At 42.2% G+C, this 20,423-nt stretch overlaps 1 protein-coding gene across 5 annotated transcripts in view; it reads left to right on the top strand.

Annotated features, from left to right (window-relative positions):
• The first annotated feature begins 2,997 nt into the window (after positions 1-2,997).
• Positions 2,998-20,423, top strand: part of ppfibp2b (PPFIA binding protein 2b) — a 78,579-nt gene continuing 61,153 nt past the window's right edge. For all 5 annotated transcript variants that reach the window (XM_078282966.1, XM_078282967.1, XM_078282961.1 and 2 more), the window contains exon 1: positions 2,998-3,106. The gene's annotated coding sequence lies outside the window, so the exon portion shown is untranslated. The remainder of the gene's footprint in view (positions 3,107-20,423) is intronic.

Below are 20,423 nucleotides of genomic sequence, written 5' to 3'. Positions count from 1 at the left end.
GTTAAAACGCTATATGCTTGGCGTACATATGCATTTTTTTGGGGAAGGGGGGATTTAATCTTTCTTTCTTTTTCAAGTGGTGGATATCTTTTGTGGAACCAAACTCCCCAATTGTTCTGGGTCAAGTTTTGTAATAGCCTACACTTGACCCTCCCTACATAATACTTCACGGAACCCTCTCTACCTTTCATCTTTGGCATGGTGTACATTGGCGCCCCCTGCCGGTCTGAATGTGTATCTCATATTCTCTCTGCTGTCTAAATATGAAAACATACAGTAGTACCTACAATATAACCCGAGGGTCGCTGTCTAAAACTTTATTAGAAAGATCAGATCTGTGCCACATATGGGTGATAGATTGTTTTTAATTTGAGCCGGCAGTAGAAATGGAAAATAACTGTCCAGCCAGATTATAATATGCATTATTGCAGTTCAGAGAATGGCTTCTGTTAATTGCAAAATGACTCAGACATTACATCAGGGCAACGTATTGGAAAATACTGAAGATGAGCACATTGCCGAGCGGGTAATGCTGTTTCCTTGGTTTTTATTTGCATTCCTGCTAAGTTTAACAACTAGGTCAGGAATGCAGTTTCCCAGCTGCAGCAGATATAGATAAGGACAGAGATGTATAGTGGGATGTAGTCACCTCACACATCTTTTTATTTGCAGAAGTAGACTTGAAAAGGTTTCTAAAGTTTTGACTTGAGATCTTGTGTTTGTGTATATGACTTAGATTGAAAGTGATGAGATTTGTTCCAGCAGACGACTGAATCTAAATTCTGTTTTCTGAATTTGTATGGAATGATTGAATTTATTGAAGTTGAAACTGATTATAGAAATCAAACTCATGATGAAGTTTTTATCCTATTAAAACCATATTGCATTGAAAAGTCCTAGATATTTAGTTTTCTTTAAGATATTAAATTGATACTGGACTCTTGATTTGTTCTGACTGACTTGGTGTTCTACATTTAGACTTGAGACTTGACATTAATGACATGGGCTTGACTTGGACTTGACATCTACAATCTACATTTAGACTTGGGACTTGACTTGAGACTGACTTGGGACTGGAGCAAAGTTGACTCGGTCACACCTCTGCTGTGCTGTGTATCGTGTGTGTATGTGCTGAGTGTAATGGAAACTGGTAACCTGACACAAAATACAACATGCACATTCCCAATGTTTTGACCACAAGAAAGATCTTATCTTATTGCAGCAGTGTCATTCTGTGAGTCACAACTGGAAAGAACACCAGAGTTGTTGCCACACAGAAAGGATTTGACTGAGGGTTTTTTTGTGTCTGTCCCTTGCTCATGTGAGTTTGTTCATTTGTGCGCTCACATGAAGCATTAATAAACATACTTTTTGCAAATGAAAATAGGAATATTAGATACTAGATACTTTTAAAGTAGAGTGAGTCTCATTTGGCAAGTGTAACATTTACTTTGGCTGAATTATGAAGTGACATTATCATTATCATACTTTATGGTATTTTTTTTGTTATATCTCTGTTAGTATTGCTTAATATTCCTATAGGATATTATATATTGTACAGTTTATAGTTTTGCTGTGTTTGTACAGTATACTGCCCTTCTAAAATGTATTATAGGATGACTACAAAACGTTTTCCTAAGCCCTGGCATGCTGAAAATAGTCACATGCTTAATTAGTTGACAGTGTCTTTTTTCCTGTTTAGCAAATATATGTTATTTCCATGAAATATTTCAAGCCACACATATACAAACAGCTGCATCATAGTCTAAGAATTATATTAGAAACAAAGACAATTTTATAAGGGGGAATACTAAATAAGAGACAACTGTAAGTTGCAAACACACTTTCTGTCACAAGGTGGCACTGTTGACTCGCCTTAAAAACAAAACAGCTGTGACCATAAAACTCATCATTAAATAATACTTCATACATGTTTCTTTTGCTGCTTTGTAAGTTTTGTTAAAGCACCGAGTTATGATACCAAAAAGCCACATTAAAAAAAATGTATAACTAAATAATATTCCTATAATAATCTTAAGGGGACTATAGGTTTGCTGTGTTATTTTCTATAGTATCCCTCTGATATTTACTTTAGGATCACTATAGTTCTTTTTCATATGGTTTAGTGCAAATGTATGAGAATAGACATTTCTATAGCCTCTTACTGTGTGAGGTTGTGGGCTGGCGGATTGAAGAACTGAACTCTCGCCAACTTCATATTAGGAAGAAATTAGCTGTGTGAGGGACGCTGTGAGCAATGAAGATGAGAAATTTTGCCAAACATGCACATCTTGTTGGCAGAAAAGTGTGCGTCTGAATGTAAATTAGGATGTAATTGACCATTTATTTATGCGAACATTGCCGCCTTCAGGTACTGTCGGAAATATCGCAATTAGCCTACCACTTGCAACAAAGTAGTAAATAAGACTGGGAAAGCACCTGAGTTGCCAAAATGTTACATTAGCTGAAGCCGCGTCAAAAGCCGAAAGTAATAGTGATATTTTATTATTTCAGGTTATGGTTTGGCATTCTATGTAAATAATTAGTATTGTTGTGTCACTTTCACTCTTTGTTTAACCTGTAGTTTTCTTACGTTTTTGTTTATAATAAAATAAGTGTAGCATCCATTACATACTTGCCGCCCACAACATAAAATAGCTCCGTGCCGCAGCCACCAAAAAAACCCCACATTTGTTACAGGGTTTACTAATTTACTAATGTGTTATTTCCAATCAGACGCACTTGAGCGTGCAACAAGAGTTATCGTACGCCTTTTACGAGGAGCACATGAAGGCAGCATGAGCTGTGGTTAGTATTGGCAGTGGTGTGCGCGCTCCCACAAGGCTATCACATGGCAGGTGATTGTTGCGGTGGCGCGCGCTCCACTCCAGCGCAGAGGGAAGCGTCTCTTGGGCTCAGAGCCCCATAGACAGGACGAGACTCAACTCTGTCACCTCCGACCACCGAGTGAGTGTGACCGTGCGTTAGTGTGTGTGTGTGTGTGTGTGTGTGCGTGTGTGTGAATGTATCTTCAAGTGCATTACTCGCCTCCTGCAAGCTGAACTGAGGGATTTGGTGCAGCAAAGCTTCAGAGGAGTCGGATATCGTGAGTAAAATAACAGCATTTAAGCTAATTACCCATACGAAAAAGAACTACATTACTCCTAAAATACAGTTTAGAACGATACTATAAGCTACAAGTATCGCAGGGAAACTTCACGTTCCTATGGGAATACCATACGAACATTATAGTGAGATAAAAGCTAGCATAAAGTACGATAAGGTCATTATAAACAATGTATTGAGTACAACAAACACACAGCAAGTCCCTATGGGAATATCAGTGGTGTTTCGGTAGGGTGTCCATCTCGAATAATCGAAAAGTTTGGCTGCAAGTCTAGTTTATTTAATCGATTTGTTCATTTAGGTTTTTTAGGACAGTAAACAGACAGTTAAGATGGTCACTGGACAGAAAGCTGAGGTCACACAGAGGGATTTGCATGGGCTACTGTCCCTAAGGAAAAATCACTATAATAATCACTATAATATACCTATAATATGCATACAGGGACTTCTATATCTTCTTCTATCAATAGTTTATAGTGACCTTATCATACTTTATCTCCAATGGTTTCACTAATATTATTCCTATAATATCCCTATAGGGACTCATAATGTGTCTGTGAGTTTATCATACTCTATTATGCTTAACATAGCCTACTTTTAGACTTTTAGCACTTATTTATATAACATTCCTGTAACATTCCTATAGGTTATTATGTATACTGTAGATGCATACTTCTTCTATAGGCTAGATTAAACAGTTGACTTGTCTTTTTTTTTCTGTATGACTATGACTTTCTGTATTTTGGCTTGTGTTCCACGCTCCGGGGATAGAAAACATGGTACTTTTATTGTGACACTGGCCCTCCGCTTGTTCAGTCATGTACTGTCAGCGTGGAACTGATAAATGATGTTTAGCTGCACTGACACATGCTGTGTAATTGCAGATCATCAATTTCTGACAGCATGAGTGAGTGTGAGAGAGAGAGAGAGAGAGAGAGAGAGAGAGAGAGAGAGAGAGAGAGAGAGAGAGATGCTGATATGCTAATGGAGGAGTATCAACGCTGATGTGTGGCTCCCCTCGGCTGAAGCATCTGCTGCATCTAACACCGAAAATACACACACACACACACACGCACATGCACACACACACACACACACACATGCACACACACATCACAGACAGGCTACTTGAGAGAGAGCTGAAGGAGCCTCCCACCACTGAATTACAGTGGGCCGGTGCCTCTTTTCTATTGCAAATCTCATTAAAAAGGGAGCGAGTTGAAAGGCATCATTGCCGCTGACAATAGTGAATTGATTAAGCCAGTGTTTCAGTTGGCACTTGGTTGGCATCAGCACTCCCAACACACATAATAAACAAGGCAGCTGAGGTGAAGTGATGCTTGATGCACAAAGTCCCTAAAGGATAGTTAGAATAAAGTTAGCTGTTATTGATGTTATTATTTTTAAAGTAGGTAAGTAGGTTTTAGAGACATGCTTGTGCATACTAATGCGCACACACACGCATGCATGCACTCACACACACACACACACTGGGTCTGCAGATGATGGCACTCATCCCTGTGATCAAAGCCATGTGCAATAATACCAACAGCGGAGGTTTTCTCTGCAGCCATATAGGTTTCCGATGATTGCTCTGTCATCTTAACAACTGTTGAGCTGCGGCTAATCGCGCCACTACTGTAGCTCAATGGAGGTAATCCACTGTTCCCCGAGCGCGAGGAGCGAGGGAGAGGAACGAGCGAGAGGGAAGAGAGATAGGCGAGATTAAGGGAGAAGACTGACAGGGAAAGAGGGAGGAGAGAGAGAGCAAAAAAGGGTAGAGAGCAGAAAGACAAAGTCAGACTACTAATCTACAAGGAGTAATCCTCCGCTTGCCGAGGGCGGGCGGGGAAGAAAGGATCGAGAGAGGGAGAGAAAAAGATGAGATGACTGCAGTTTATTAGAGGTAATCTTTTGTTCGCTGACAGGGGAGGGAAAAGGGAGGAGAGGAAAAAAGAGAGGAAAAAGGTGCCGGGGGAGTGCTGAGGAAGAGGGGAAAGTGTAAGAGGCAGGAGGAAGAAAGTGACACTAGTCACTTTTACTGCTGCAGTAATCCCCTGCCAGAGAGAATAGAGACAGAGGAATGGAAAGAGAGAGAAAGAAATAGTAGAAGGTTTCTCAATGCTACTATTGGGGATCCTTACTGGGAAGAGGAGCGGAAAGGAGAGAAGGTAGAAGAACAGAGTTTTTAAGCTTTAGGAAACTCCTAACATTAGGCTATATGAATATCAAATAACTAATGAGGAGTGGGGCCACCCTTTGCCTTCAGAGCAGCTTTAATCCCCTCTTGGAGTGCTGTCACCCTGCATCCTGAACTGTGTGAAGTAGGATATTGGATCTTTCTTCGAGAAGGAAAGCCTCCAGTTCTTTGAGGCGATGAAGGAGCTGGAAATCCACTTGGCACACTGTGCTCCAGAACGTCTCGTAAAGGTTCAGTGATGATTTCACTGAAGCCTTTTCACTTTGTTCTGGTGTTTGGCATTGTCATCTTGGAATATGGGAACAGTGTTTGCACCTGGTCCTGTAAAATGGCCTCATATTGGCGATTATAAGAGCATGTGGATCAATCGCCAGACTTAATGACGTCAAGTAGATGGCTGTCCACTGTTAAAGATCCACCACCAGTTGATGTGTTGATCTGTCCATTGGCAACAGACATTGTGGGTTGAGGGCTTCCTTTGTCTTTCTCCAAATGTAAACCCATCTGGATGTAGGAAAACAGGTGAAAGACTCATCAGACCACATCATTTTTTCCATTGTTCAGGGCTCCAGGTTTTGTGCTCCTTCCACCAGGTTATGCGTCTTTGCGCGTTGGCCTTGGATACAAGCAGTTACCGATTGGTCCTGTTGGTTCCATAGCATCTATCCTGTTGAGTGTCTGTCTATCCATGTCATTGAGCTTTGACTTTCAACCACTCTTTGCTGATGCAGTTTGTCTGATGTTGTCGTAATTTTCGAGACTGTTCCGCTTGCCATGTGAAATCATTTTGCAGTTTTTACGACTGACTCGTGACTGCAATTCCGGCGCCAAACGTTTGGCATCTTTGGAACTCTTTTAGTCGCCTCAGGTTGTTTTAAAAACTCACATATAAAAGTGAAGAGTGCAAGCAAAGAAAAGAGGGATGGGTGAAACACAAGAGGGAGAGGAAAATTTTTGGAAAGACAAAAGAAAGAGGAAGTCATACAACCGTTGTGCACCAGGTGTGATGCACTGAAGAGAGAGAATGAATGATGGAGGGGCAGGGAGAGTTATTAGCTACTTTCTGGTGATGCTGCTCACTGCAGGTCTTATGCCCTATAGCTCGTCCCCTAAAAACAGCCAGAACTTGACTTTTTGTGGTCATTGATTTTGAAAGATACAGGCCAGGCATATCTGACTTAGTGCCTTGGCCCGGAAAGTGAAAACTTACAGGAAGGGTAGAAATGAAAGGAGAGGTCAAGCTTGTAGAAGTAGGTCACACAGAGACAGCAGAGAGAGGGAGAGTGATGGAGTGAGGAAGATGATGAAGGGCTGAGAGACTGTAGGGCTTTTGGGTGACATAACGCAGCCTGTGGCGGCCATAGTGGAGGTCACAGCAATTGGGCAAGCAATGGCTGTGAACGGCTGATTGCGTTTATAAAAGTAGGACTTAGGTGTCTTAATTGAATTAAATAAATGGTTAATTTCTGTGCTGTTTGACTTTGTGTTTAGCTTGTTAGCTAGCTAACCATATCTGGCCAGCTAACCATCATTGCCTTGTTGTCAACACATCTAATTTGCACATTAGCTAACATAACTAGTAGATACTATAGTAGTGGCTAGTAGTTGCATGTTAACATTAGTCTGACTTGCAGGAAGTTGGCAGTTGGGATAAGGCCTCTGCCAGTTTCGGGCGGAATGCACATTCTCCTTCCGCTTACTGTGTGCTGCTCTTTTCATCCCCGCCTGTTACAACAAAAACCTAGCTACTTAACCAAGCTAGCCACAGCTTCGTGGCTAGCTTCATTTGTGCTAACAGGGTTGCGTTAGCACAAAAGTTGTTGCGTTTATCTTTAAAACACTTGTCACATAGACGACTTACGTCTGTAACTTTCTTACATAGTGTTTTTTGGGGGGGGCAGTGCATCCATTTTCACCACACTCGCCTCTCAACCCCCCCCCCCCCCCCCACTCTTTTTCTCACCCAATCGACACTGATGAGTGACACTCATCTACACAGTCGTGGAATGTGGGAGGGAATGGAGGGAGGACTGAGAGAAGGGTTGGCAAGGGTGAGGAAAGGAAGTGTTGAAATGGCAAAAAGAAAGGAAGGTAAATTTATGTAGTACTGTATAATGCTGGAATTAGCTGTGTTGTTAACAAATGGACGGATAGATAAAGGCTGCTGTTATTTGATTTTGTTTTCAGCTTGGCTCTGTGCTCTCTCTCTCTCTCTCTCTCTCTCCCTATCCATCAGCTCTTGTCCTCTGAGGGAAACAGTGAGTGACTGTTAGATGACATAGCACTTTAGGAGCAGGGCCAATACATCAACAGATATCATTATTGTTGAACAACTTCCTCTTTTCAGTATTTGTCTGCATACTGTCTGCATTTTCATATGCAGACAGCTTTAGTTTCAATGTTTTTTCTGTGTGCAGCATTTTGTGGCTCAGAAAAGGCGTTTTTGGTTATTACAGGTTTGTTTGTGTGTTTGTGAGTAGTGCTATGTGCAGATATTGTACCCACCCCCTTATCTAAATGTGTGTGTGAGCAACGGTATGGTCCATAACACATTTTTACTTAGTAGTCTCCAGGTTTTCAACAGGTCACCATGCATGCTCTGTCTGCTCTGTGTGTATATATCTACTGGGGTGAGGCCAATGTGGGCTTTTGAAGACCAATAACAAAATTTAAATACAATTTGTCCTTTTTCATGCCCACAAATTCCAAAAGATTAAGTAGGCTATTCAGTGTTTCCCCCAGAATTTTATTCTTGACAGGATGAAACAGAATTTAGAGCATCATGGGACACTAAAGCTCTCCATTGAAACCCAGAGTAATGAAATTCTTTTAGGATTAGCAGAGGAACCGCCATCATATCAGAGGTGGACCACACTGACTGGACCAGATCTGATTTTTAATAAAATGCCAATATTGGAAAATCGATAGCAGTCCAACCCAAACAATTAGTGTCTTAATTGCACCTATATGTGTGTATTCTTGTGAATTTGCTAATTAAGATGAGAGTAGCAAAACAATCCCAAAGCTACAAGACCCAAGCCAGCTCCATTAAACACAGGCAGGTCAGCCTGGGACGCATACACACACACACACACACACACACACACACACACACAGGATCCTGTGCCCTACCAAGACAGGGGCGTGTGAGCATCGCTGTCGTCTAATCTATCTCGGTTAGACTTGTCAGAAGCAATATCAAACGGTCCAGCTGAAGGGCAGAGGAGAGAGGAGGTGAGGGTGAAAAAGGAGGAATAAGGGGGAGGGGGGGGGGGGGGCAGTTAAAAAAGAATCAGGGGAAGGTTGGAGGAGAGGGAGAGAGGGCAGGGGGGTGGAAAGGCTGGATGGACGAGAGAAGAAAGGAGGGATGGTAATATGGAGAGGCGGGAAGTGGGAAAATGGGAAAGGTGAGGTGTATGAGGGCAGAATTAAGATGTATTGAATTTGAAAAGATGAATGGAAAGTTCGATAACATTTGCTGAAACAAATTGTAAAAAAAAAAAGAGTTTTTACATTCATTTGAGGGAAAGGTCAATAAGAAGGCATGCGATAAATGGTGATGTGAATGCATTTTTCACATAGTGAGGTAGGCTTAGTTCAAGCTCAGAATATATAAGTGCATTTCATTGTTTTTGTCTTCAGGCAGCATGCAATATGACAAATTAGCTGTCACAAACAAACAACACACAAACAACAACTTGCCCAATACTAATCAATTCTTGAGATGCTCTCCATTTTTCTGGTGGATGTGTTTTTTGTGACATTCAGGAAGCCTATTTATTCGCTTTAACCCAGCTGATGGAAACACACCACATGACATTTGTTTATCTAGTGTTGCTATATATCAATTATTCTCCATATATACTGTATATGGGTTGTATTTATGCTGCTGCTCCTCATATTATCTTTGCTAAAGTTGAACGTAGCCTTGTACCAGTCAGTCACTCCAGGAGATGTTGGGGATTTCAAATATTTGATCTGGATTTGACTTCAGTGCATTCAGCTTTGTGTTTGTCTTAGCTCTCCCCTCTGTTGCAAGAATGTAAAATATGCTATGCACCGCACTGACCGGTCTCTATTTGTGTTTCATTGTAGGATTAGTGTTTTATTCTAGGAATTTACAGATACACCCAATGTAGAAGTCCCACTTTTTGTACATGCTTACTGCACTGCTGCTGCTGCTGCTGCTGCTGCTACAGGGTTGCTGCACAAGCCAGGAGTGATAGCTTAGAAAATGCAGCAGTGTCAATGCAACAATGGGTGACACACACACACACAGACACTCAAATTGCCGTTTGACTCACGGAGACAAAATGAGTCCATTGCCAAAACGGCATGTAACCATTTTGGGAAAAAAATAAAACAATACCTTCGCTTCATCATTCAATATCTCTAAAATTTAGAGCATCCAGTGTGTATTTTGTCAGTAGGAGGACGTATGGAGGACTTAGGACTTTTTAAATTGTGTATTGTGTATGTAAATTGTATCTCATTTTGGAAGGGAAGATTGACATTTGTGGTGGAGAGCCAAAATGCGCGCACTAGAGGGGATAAAGTGAGAGGCAAAACTGATTCAAGGTTTTAATCTGTAGCCCAGCCACTCGCTTTCCTGCTTTAATTGATGCCTTTGGATCGCGCCTGAGATTAATTCACTTTCTTCCCCTTCAAATCAAAATGTAAATGTAAATTGAGCTGCAATACATTTACTGATGATTGCGCATTAGCTCTGAATCATCCCAGGTTCTTACTGCATACAGTGCTGATGTGGATCAGTCCTGCATGAGCACAGCAACAGTTCCTCTTAGGGTCAGCACCCATACAGTACCCATATCACCCCTTGAAGATGGCATCACCCTGCCTGTGTGTCACTTATACCTCAGTGTATATTAAGCATTTTCTTTTAAAGCTTTGGATTTGTGTTTGGTTAAGCTGAATTGAAGTGTGTGTGTGTGTGACTCACCGGAGTGTGCACCTGCCTCTGGATGACATTTACCTGGATCTGCTTCTGAGACCCTTTAACACACACACACATACACACACACACACACACACACACACACACACACACACACAGAGCCCATGCTTGTGTGACTGTAATGTTATCCTGTAATGTGATCCGTCTCTGTTCTGGTCTAGATGGCTTGTTAGCAGGTTGAGGCTCTCACTCTGTGTAACTCTAGTCTCCTCTAGCCAAGGTGCCAGCCGATGCTGTTCTGTCATACTCTACATGTTTGGCTGTCATTGGAGGGATGGAGTTTTTCCCTAGCCATTCAGCCCGTGCTTAGTATTTTTGCAGTCTGTCGGAATTTGAATGGAGGCTGATGAGGAGATGGCAGTCAGCTACGCTCTCAGAGTCTAGTGGCCAAAATCCTTGAGCTCCATCCCAGTCAGTTGGCACCTAAAGTCTAGATTTACTCCACTTGGGCTCCAGTATAGTGAATGGAAGTGGCTGTGTCCTTATTTTTTTCAATGTATGGACTGAAGATGATCGCTTGACTGAAACATTTTGCTCTGCACTTTGCATTTTTTGCACTTTGAAATAATGAATTAATAGATACATCTGGCATAAGAAACCTCCCAGCCTTACAGAATTTCGGATAGATAGATTTCAGTAGATATGAAACACACTCCTAACAGACATGCACAGTATGCACACACACACACACCTCTCAACCCCCGCGATGACACGTGTGCCCGTTTCCCCCATGATGCTCTATTGTGTCATCTCCTCAGCTTTAACACATCCATGTGTCGCTGGCAGAATGAGACCGCGACCTAATTGGCCAGTTCATTAACCACAACGCTTCCCATTGGCTTTGTCCGTTGCCAGCTGAGTGCCGATTGGCCAGCCCCAGCTGTCAGAAGCGGTTGTGACCGTCTTTGATGTGTGTGTATTAAGTGGTGTCGACATGTTTTTACAGTAGTGGCTTGCTGACACTGGTCTTGGAGCCTGCTGCTGGTTTCTAGGCCCCAGGCTAGATGTCAGGGCTTCATAACAGAGGAGGGAAATAAAATGTGCATCTGCTTTGGAAAGACAGCAAAACTGTGCATCCTCTGTACAGTTGTGCTTGCTATGCCAGGTATTGCCAAGTACAGGGAGAAAGCATTTTTTTTATGAATACAGTCTTTTCTTGTTTGTTTTTGTCTGCCTCTCTTAGGCAGCTAGAACAGTGTGCTGGAGCTTTTTTTTACATGTGGATTTAGAGCAACTTCTAGGAAAATAAAATTATATTATATGCTAGCAGTGGGACTGAAACCCATGTAGCCAATCTCCCAGCGCTACACCATTCCACCAACCAAGGGAATTTGGTATCTCATACATTTTGGCTGACTGTTAGAAGGGAGAAGGAAAGAAAAGAAAGTTGGACATTTCAAAAATGCAATTATATTTTTGGTTTCTGTTGTTTCGTTGTAAGCGTAACAAAGTGCTGTTTTGTGCTTCTGTCCTCGGGCAAAGCCTCCATGCAGCCAAGCAGCCCCCCTGTGATTAGTTATATTACTTTCCTGGAGTTGTAAAAACTGAAAATAATAATGAGCTGATTTTGGGGGTGGGGTGGGTCCTTCTATTTTAACTTCATACTTTAAGGGAAAGGTGAGATCGCCTCTTTAAAAACTTCTTATACATGTATAGTAATGGTATCTTTTATTGTTTGTATATGTTCTTTTATAGTGTGTTCTGGAGGCCTTTTCTGGAACAGAGCTAGATACACATAGTGCATTGTTTAGAGTAGAAACTGGAAAGCCCTGTTTTCTATTTTATTTCATGCCAGAAATGGAAGGGAGAGTGCCCAGAAATAATGTAGTAAAGACCCTGTTTTCTTGAACCACATGCACTCCTACTGGCCTAGAATCCTGCCAGAAACGTCTCCCCTAGGTTTTCTCTGCTGTTAGTATTGCTTTCTGCTTTTCTAAAGTCTCATAAAAGAATATGATTAGATGGAACTGCTTAGGTTCAGTTGTTTCAGTTACCTCCTTGCAAAGTTGCTTTAAAATATGATATGGAAGAGAAATGGTACAAAAATTTTATGGCTGCAAACCAATGCAACACATACAACTGTTGTTGGACTTACAAATCATTCAAGGAAACAGTAGTTATCATTTTATTCATCTACTTCAATTGATGGTCTTTTATTAGACTCCCATAATCCATTGGCCTTTCTAGTGTTAAGTTCAAACCGCAAATAGAGAGATCCAGCCCGAGCGCCACATCATATCGCTGTTGTCGGATAAAAACCTTGTATCTCCACCACCAAAAACCACCATGTTTTTAGCTTGACCACCATGCATTTTTGAGTTTATATAATTGTTCTTGGAAAGGTTTCATAAACCCAAAGATTGCAGAATTGTACATGGAATCCTTCAATTACAGTAAAAACATGAAAATCACCAAAATTGGATTTGAGGTTTGGGGTTTGTCAGTTATGATATGCGGTTTTGCACTGCTGTACCCACGCAGTCACGTGAGGCCGCGTTGTGGTGTTTCCCTGACAAACCCACTCTCACTGTTACTGCACGTTGCTCCGCGTCTGTGTGTGTGAATGTGTGTGTGACAAAGCCACGCAACTTCTCTTGTCAAAGTAATTCCACTCTGCTCGTCACATGCACACACATGTTCACGCACACGCTAACTAACGATCCTTTGCTAGCGAGCGAGCTAGTGTGGTGAGGTGGAAGAGCTAAATATAGGGCAGAGACTGTTGAATACAAATCAACCATGGCTTGGGTTTCTCCAAACCTAAATATTGCCATTGTACTCCATCACATCCACATTCCAGGAATCAACAAAAACCCTGAAAAATATTATGAATAGTTTGGCTTGAGCCATAGGTCAGCCACAGTAAAAGAAGGCAAAATTTCTTGGAGGTTTCATGTGGACTCAGTATGCAGCATTTACCCAAACAGATTAGTTTCAAAAAGCACTCTTGCTAAAAAGAGACGATGTTGCCTGCAGTTTCCTGCCAAGTGACCTTTGACCTTGGCTGTTGTTTGATTTAGGGTTTGACCGATGAAGGTTTTTGAGGGCCAAAACCAATAGTTTGGGATTTGGAATCTGATCAAAATGTCTCATTAGAATCAGTTCAGATTACGGGCTTCCCATAGACAACCAGTGTAGTATTGATAAATATGATAAATGATAAATATATAATTACTCAAACTGCATCACACCTGCCTGGCTGATATCTGATTTTTATTATAAGGCCAATATCGTCAGATATATCAGAAAACTGATATATTGGTCTAACCCTAATTTGATAGTTAACATGACGAACAAGACGGCCAAGTAGTGACATGATGGAAGAATAAAATGGTTCAAATACATGCTGTTGCCTACAGATTGACAGACTCTCAACCTCACAATTGAGAGAGAGAGAGAGAGAGAGAGAGAGAGAGAAAGAAAGAAAGAAAGAGAGAGATTTTCCAGCTGAACTAAAGGACAGAGCAGGGAACATCCCCTCGTCTTAAATGTCATTGGTCCCGTCGCATTGATGTTAATTGGTGGAGAATCTGGTGTTTCCTGTTGGCTTGGCTGCATTGACACCCACACACACACACACACACACACACACACACACACACACGTATTTACCCTGTGTGACAGGAGGGCCTGGGGGGTTTAGGTCTGGCCTCTAGCTGGTGACACTAATCCAAACAGGCTAAGCCAAATGAGGAGGAACGGTAAACTCACACACCCCCCTCTGTCTGCGAGTGCACAAGTGTGTGTGTGTCTGTGCTTTTTGTTTCTGTGCGTAAATGTTTAACCCTTCTCCCCGTGGGTGCAGGTTCACATGCATTCTGGCCTTTCCTGTTCTCACAGGCCCGTCCCACTGATTGTCCCTTCGAAAAGTTTTTGGTTTCCAAATGCCAAGGTTTCCCCGCTCTGCGAAACAACCACAGCTTTGTCGGTAGATGTTTGACAAGTGGCTTCACCCAATATTTAACATGTTGGAATCCCTGACGCTCTGTTTGTATGTTACTGATTAAGCCCTTGATGACATGTTTGTGTCATGAACTTTTATCAGGGAGGGAAAGAATGCTAGATAATATTCTGGTACTGATACTCTTTAGTAATTGTAGGTTATTTGTAGGTTTTTTAGGAGATTAGAAGTACTAATGTATGCACATCCAAATGTCTTGGCCAGGTGGTTGATATATCTACACGCTAGAATAATGCTCCCAACCAAACTCTGTCAGGCAAGTTACAGCATAAACTACATATGGAGCATTTTCTTCTCACAGATTTAGGTGTGGTCACACATGAGCGAAGGCAGGCAAATGTTCATCGCCCACTGAGGCGAAATTGGTATCCTGGCACGCTCGATGCGGGACACACATGGAAATCAGTTTGCTGGTTTGTAGTCCGCTAGAGTGGCTGTTGGTTTTGCCACGGGAAAATGTTTGCTGAAGATCAGGAGGAAGGATTTTGGCATTTTTGTTGGTAGCTAATGGGGGCTATTTCCCAATAGCCAAACTATTGGGAAAGTGAATTAAGCAGGGTCGTTTTTCACAGTGTCAGTTTGTTTCTGTTTTGAAGATACCAATAAACACCCATAATCAAGAGCAGACACTCTGTTCTTTTGTCTGATTCTTTTTTGTGATTCTCTATTGATCCCCAAAGGAGACATTTTTCTTTTTGCTTCTCCCCCCTCCACAGGGAGAGATTCAGTGAGATGGTAGAGATTCAGTGTCTTGCTCGAGGACACGTCAGCAGGTGGATGTTTTCCATCACAGCGACCTGAGCTCAGGTCTTCTGGTTGAGGGATACTCTCTCTAATCACTAAAACGTTTAATGTGAAATCCATGAGTCAACAGCACCAATGAAACTTCAGCTCATCGGTCCAATAGTTACAAATTTGACTGTCTAGTGTTGCTACAGTATGACCCTGGACAGTTCAGTCTAAAAGTCAGAAACATGAGAACCAAGAATCCTGTCTGATATTTTAATATTGTATATCAATAGTTTGGCTTGATTCAAGTCATGAAACATTTTATACACATGGGAGACAATATTAAACATTTTCATAATTAAACCTGAGTGGGCGGAGCCAAAGAGCCACAGTTTTTCTGGCTAAGAGGAGCTAGCTAATATTTTGAAGCATAGCGCCCTTGTTACTAACTGAAAAAATGCAGTTTAACCATACTAAGTTATCTAGGTTAGCTAGTTAGCCTAGCTGACCTTCCAAATTTAAACTAGCCATACTGTCCCACAGCGATCTAGGTAAGATAGCTAGCTAGTCTGCTGATTTTCCAAGATCATGAATGCCATGGTCATGAATGAATGAAAGAAGCCATTGACATTTATATTTTTTATTTCTTTTTTGAAAAGAGTTGCTTTTTTGCCATTCATGTTGGCCAATTAGCTAACTTGCACTGTAAAAAACTATGGTTCTTTGGCTCCGCCCACTGAGGTTTAATTCAACCAATGAGATTATTTATGCCCCCAGAGCAGCTCTGCCTCTGGGAAATGTTTGTAGAACTAAAACTCCAGTCTGTACAATTTTAGCACTTGAGCACTGTCTTTGTCAGTTGAGCAGCTCCAGAAAATATCTCTCAGTGAATGGCAGGCTGACTTTGGGGACTCACTTGTAGATGAGCCAACAACAAAAGTCTGTAAGTCTGTCTGTCAGTCTTTGACACACAGCACAGTTCTCTGACTGACTGTTTGTGTGTCCCCACCCTCTTGTGATTACAGTAAGCCAGCCTGATGATTAGTAATATAATCAGCTATGCTTATGATAATGGTCCAGAGGCTGAGTGTTGTCAGACAACAAACCCTCCATCACATCAATCCGCTCACTGTCAGCTCATATCAGCTCAGCCGCTCGCCTTTTCCATGTTGTAGTAGCTCTGCCTTGTGGATGCAATCTCTTTGCTAATGTCTCTCTCCATATATCTCTCTTTAACTTTGGCTCTTCAGTCTCTCTGTTTCTATCTCTCTGGTATGTTTAAATTTCAAGTAGTTAATCATTAACAACCAAAATCTAGAGATACCCAAGAATGCCTAGGCCTTCCAAAAGTTGGGGAGTGAAAAACCATTCTTTAATAAGGCAAATTCATTTGAGAGAATGACGGATTAACTTTGTTGTAATCTATTACACCGTGGCTTTTGTTCGTTCAAATTATCAGCACGCAAAATCACACATTGTTCTTTCACAAACTTCTGCCTATTGTTCTTAGCCACTAGTGCCTTTAGGCAAGGCATTGAACTGATGATCTCTCCAGTCAAGCTGCTCAGTGACTGACAGTACAAGAATGTGGTAGTACTGGGTAGCTGAATGTGTGCGTATTTCAACAGCCCCCTTCCCTGTAACTCCCTCAGGCTGGTGCTGCAAGTTAAAAGGTGTGCAGTCAACTTGCATGGTTAACTCATGGTTTAAAAGTGGTAATCAGTTACATAAGTTAGGAATTCCAACTTGTTAAATATTAGGTGAAACGGCCAGTCAGCTGTCTGAATTTTATTTGATTTTGTCTTAACTTGCCTTTAAATGAGGGTGAAGATCAAAGGAAACATACGGGAGGGTGTATCTCTACTCTGACTCTCAAATTTCACTATAATTGCATTAACTAGAAACGATCCCAATTAGACAATGCATAAGAATGGCTATTGTAATCACAGGTTTCACCCACCCATAAAATCTTATTAGATAAAGGTCTGTGGCCCTAATGTGTGTCTATTTGTGGGTCTGTGACATGAAGCTGTTTGAGAGCCTCTGGGGTAGAGTACAGGGGTGGTTTGTGATATGATATTGTTGCCTGGAGATGTTTCTCTAGCCTTCCTGTGACTGCTGGATGTCACCGGCATGCTAGTCCAGACATGGAGAGACAAACACTCCATGTGCTGAGTGCAGAGGATTCTTGTCTGTGCTGTTGTGTTGTGTTCAGGGATGTAGTGGAGGGTAAAACCCACCTTAACTCAGCTTATACTCTCCTATTTATTTGCTAAATAAAGGTTATCCTCCTTACATAAATCTTCATGACTTAGTATCTTATAGGGAAAAGGTATGAAGGAATGTTTAAAAGTCTACAGTAATTGATTTTTTTGTTCACATTGGGGGTTGTTGGCCTCATGATGATCACTGACTGGAAGTCATGTGTTTGTGTTGTGTTCTGGTCCATTACCCTGACTCTGAGCGCAAAATAGAATAGATTATTGCAGAAACGAGAGGTGAAGTGAACTGTACTGACCAGAGTAAAATCGAGCGCACGGCCAAGAAGAAAAGACCGGGATAAATGAAGAGAACAGAAAACAGAAGCAAAGTCCTTGAGAAAACCGAGCGTAGAGAACGGAACAGACCATAGAGTTGAACCGAATTCCCTTTAGCAGGACCAAATAGGACAATAAAGAGCAGGGCAGCGCAGATCAGAGCAGTGTTGGGAGTCACATTAAACTCTATAGCCCCGCACCCCCAGCAGCCACGCATCCGCCACGGTTCACAGATCACACAATACCCGGAGTCATACACTAGAAAAGATAATCTAACCAACGTTAAACCCCGCAGACTTAGCTCTAAGATGATACTTTTTATAGCAGTTCTCTCTCCTCTGTGTGTCTGTGTGGTGTGTGGCGAGCCCGAGGAGAATCTAGTCCACTTGCAGTGAAATAATCTAACTAAATATAAAAAAAGTGCTGCTTCCTACTGTCTTGATGAAGCAAATTCTGCAGGAGTGTGAGTAGTGTGTAAAGTCATTGCAGCAGAAGGTGAGGTGCCCAAGAGCACTCTGGAAGCTGTGACCCACCACAGTACAGTAATGGTGTACCCGGTGTCTCAAACAGGGAGTTGGGACCCCAAATTGCTCCACCAGGCTAGATGTGTCTCTCAAAGTCAGGATAGTCAGGGAGTCCACCTCTTTTTTGAGGGGACGCTTTTGTCCAAAGCGCCTTGCGGTACCATGAGTGCATACTTCCTCAGCATGGGTGGGCCCAGTGGGAATCAAACCCCTAACCCTGGCAGTGTTAGTGCCTTGCTCTACCCATAAAGCCATACAGAATCACCTGGGTGTATCATATGGGCAACAGTTTACGCTTAGCCACCTCTTCGGCATTGCTTTCCACTGCTACACCGATGATACTCAGCTATATCTGTCAGTACAACCCAATGACTTTCTGCAGTTAAACAGAAGTTAAACTGAAGACAATTTCAGCAGTCTCTTGGCTCTTTAACGAATAACATCAAGGCTGCATCTGAAGATTTCGGCGTTATTTCTGATCCAAATTTAAATCTTGAGCAACATTCCAAACGGCTAATTCAGTCATGTTTTCTGAGAAATAGTGCCAAAATTAGATCAGTCCGGTCTCTCAGTGACACAGAGATAATCATACATGCTTTCATATCCTCTCATCTTGACTACTTGCCTTAACCAACAAGCCGTGGCTCTGCTCTAGATTGTGCAAAAACGCTGCAGCAAAGCTTTTGACCAGGACTAAGATAAGAGAGCACATTACTCCACTTTCTACATTGGTTGCCTGTTTGTTTTAGAATTCATTTCCAGATATTATTTGTAAGAGTGCAGCCTCAGATCCTTCGCCAGAGCTCTCTTGGCAGTTCCTAAGTCCAGGCTAAAGATGAAAGGTGACCAGACTTTCGCTGTCAGACCAGGGTTGAATCAGTGTCATCTTTTAAATCACTTCTCAAGACCCATTTGTACAAAAAGGTCTTATTCTAATTTTTCTTACATGTTTTATACTCAATGAATTTATTTTATTTTGTGATCATTATTAGCATTTGTTTATTTTTACTTTCCCTCACTATTGCTGTTATCTTTGCCATGTTCCCTTTACGGCCTGTTTGTTAAGCACTTAGTCACTTCTGTTTTGAAAAGTGCTGTATAAATAAAGTTTATTAATCATTCTTTTGATTAGGGAAGCAAAATGGCACAATCCAAGCAGCCCTCAGCAGAGATGGGAATTGGCGAAGGGGACAAATCAATATGGATAACAGTGAAGAAATGTGTTATGAAAAAAGAGTTGCTCATGTACAAATTGTTGCTTATACGCATCATGGCTGTTAGGAGAATCTCTGCCTGTTGACACGTTGAGCAGTGGGAGCAGCATAGGCCAGTAATAAAGAGCGGTGTCGGACGGCAGTAATGCACTTAGGCCTTGGCGGGCCTTGTGATGCTCCTGATGGCGCTAATCATGAGGCTGATAGCGGGCGGCACGGCCAGTCGGCTACTGGACGGCGAGATAGCCGCGGCTTCTGGGTGGCCGCTCGCTTTCAACTGTGGCCGGTCGGGCACATAAATGCGCGCACACACACACACACACACACAGTCGAATCACGCTACCCTCTCCACTACTGTCCTTTCCTCCCTTCCTCCCTCTCTCTCTCTCTCTCTCTCTCTCTGTGTGGTTGAGTTGGACTGAGGCAGGAGGGGATAGGAGGAGCGGGGTCGGGGTGAGCCAGCGGACGCTCTGCTTTGTTTTCCATTCTGACATACAGGTGCAGTGCATGGAAAAGATCTTTTGATATGAGTGTTTGCATAGAGGCAACGAACACCTAGCGGATGTTTGGTAAAGGCTGTAGCGCACTGTACTTTTAGACAACGGCGTATTGTTAGGTGTAGTGTAGCGTAGCGTATGTTAAATTACTTTGTTTGCCGAGTCAATACTGCAACACTACATACTGTGGCTCCTTTTCGGTTATGCTGGTCAAATTTATCTTGCGTCTGGATTTCATTCTAAATGCGGATGTGTTTGTGAATGTGCTTTGCTGAAAGGAATTCCCAGGTTTGTAGTTTTAATCTTCAGAGTGTTAGGCAGGCAGCTCAGCTTAGGCCCAGCATTGGAAACAGTTCAGGCTATATTGTGTTTTGGTGTTTGAAAGTTGAAGCATTGCTGGTGTGTTTTTTTTCCCTCTCTCAGATGGACAGACCGGAAGACATTTATTGTTCTGAAACCTGCTGTTTACTGCATTCTGACACGCGGCCTTGCTGGCCACTGTATTGATTTCTGAAAAGAAATGTGCTTGGATTGCAGGGTGCTGGATTTGAGGGTCTTTAGTTAGTAGCTTATCCCACTCTCAGCAGGGGACACTGGGGCAGTAGATATCTGTGTGTGTGTGTGTTGGGGGAGGAAAAGGGGGGAGAGGATGTGATATCT

This window comes from Centroberyx gerrardi, chromosome 4 (assembly GCF_048128805.1).
Source record: "Centroberyx gerrardi isolate f3 chromosome 4, fCenGer3.hap1.cur.20231027, whole genome shotgun sequence".
Lineage (NCBI taxonomy): Eukaryota > Metazoa > Chordata > Actinopteri > Beryciformes > Berycidae > Centroberyx > Centroberyx gerrardi.
The sequence above is the reverse complement of the archived record's forward strand: the minus strand, read 5'-3'. Positions and strand labels throughout refer to the sequence as shown.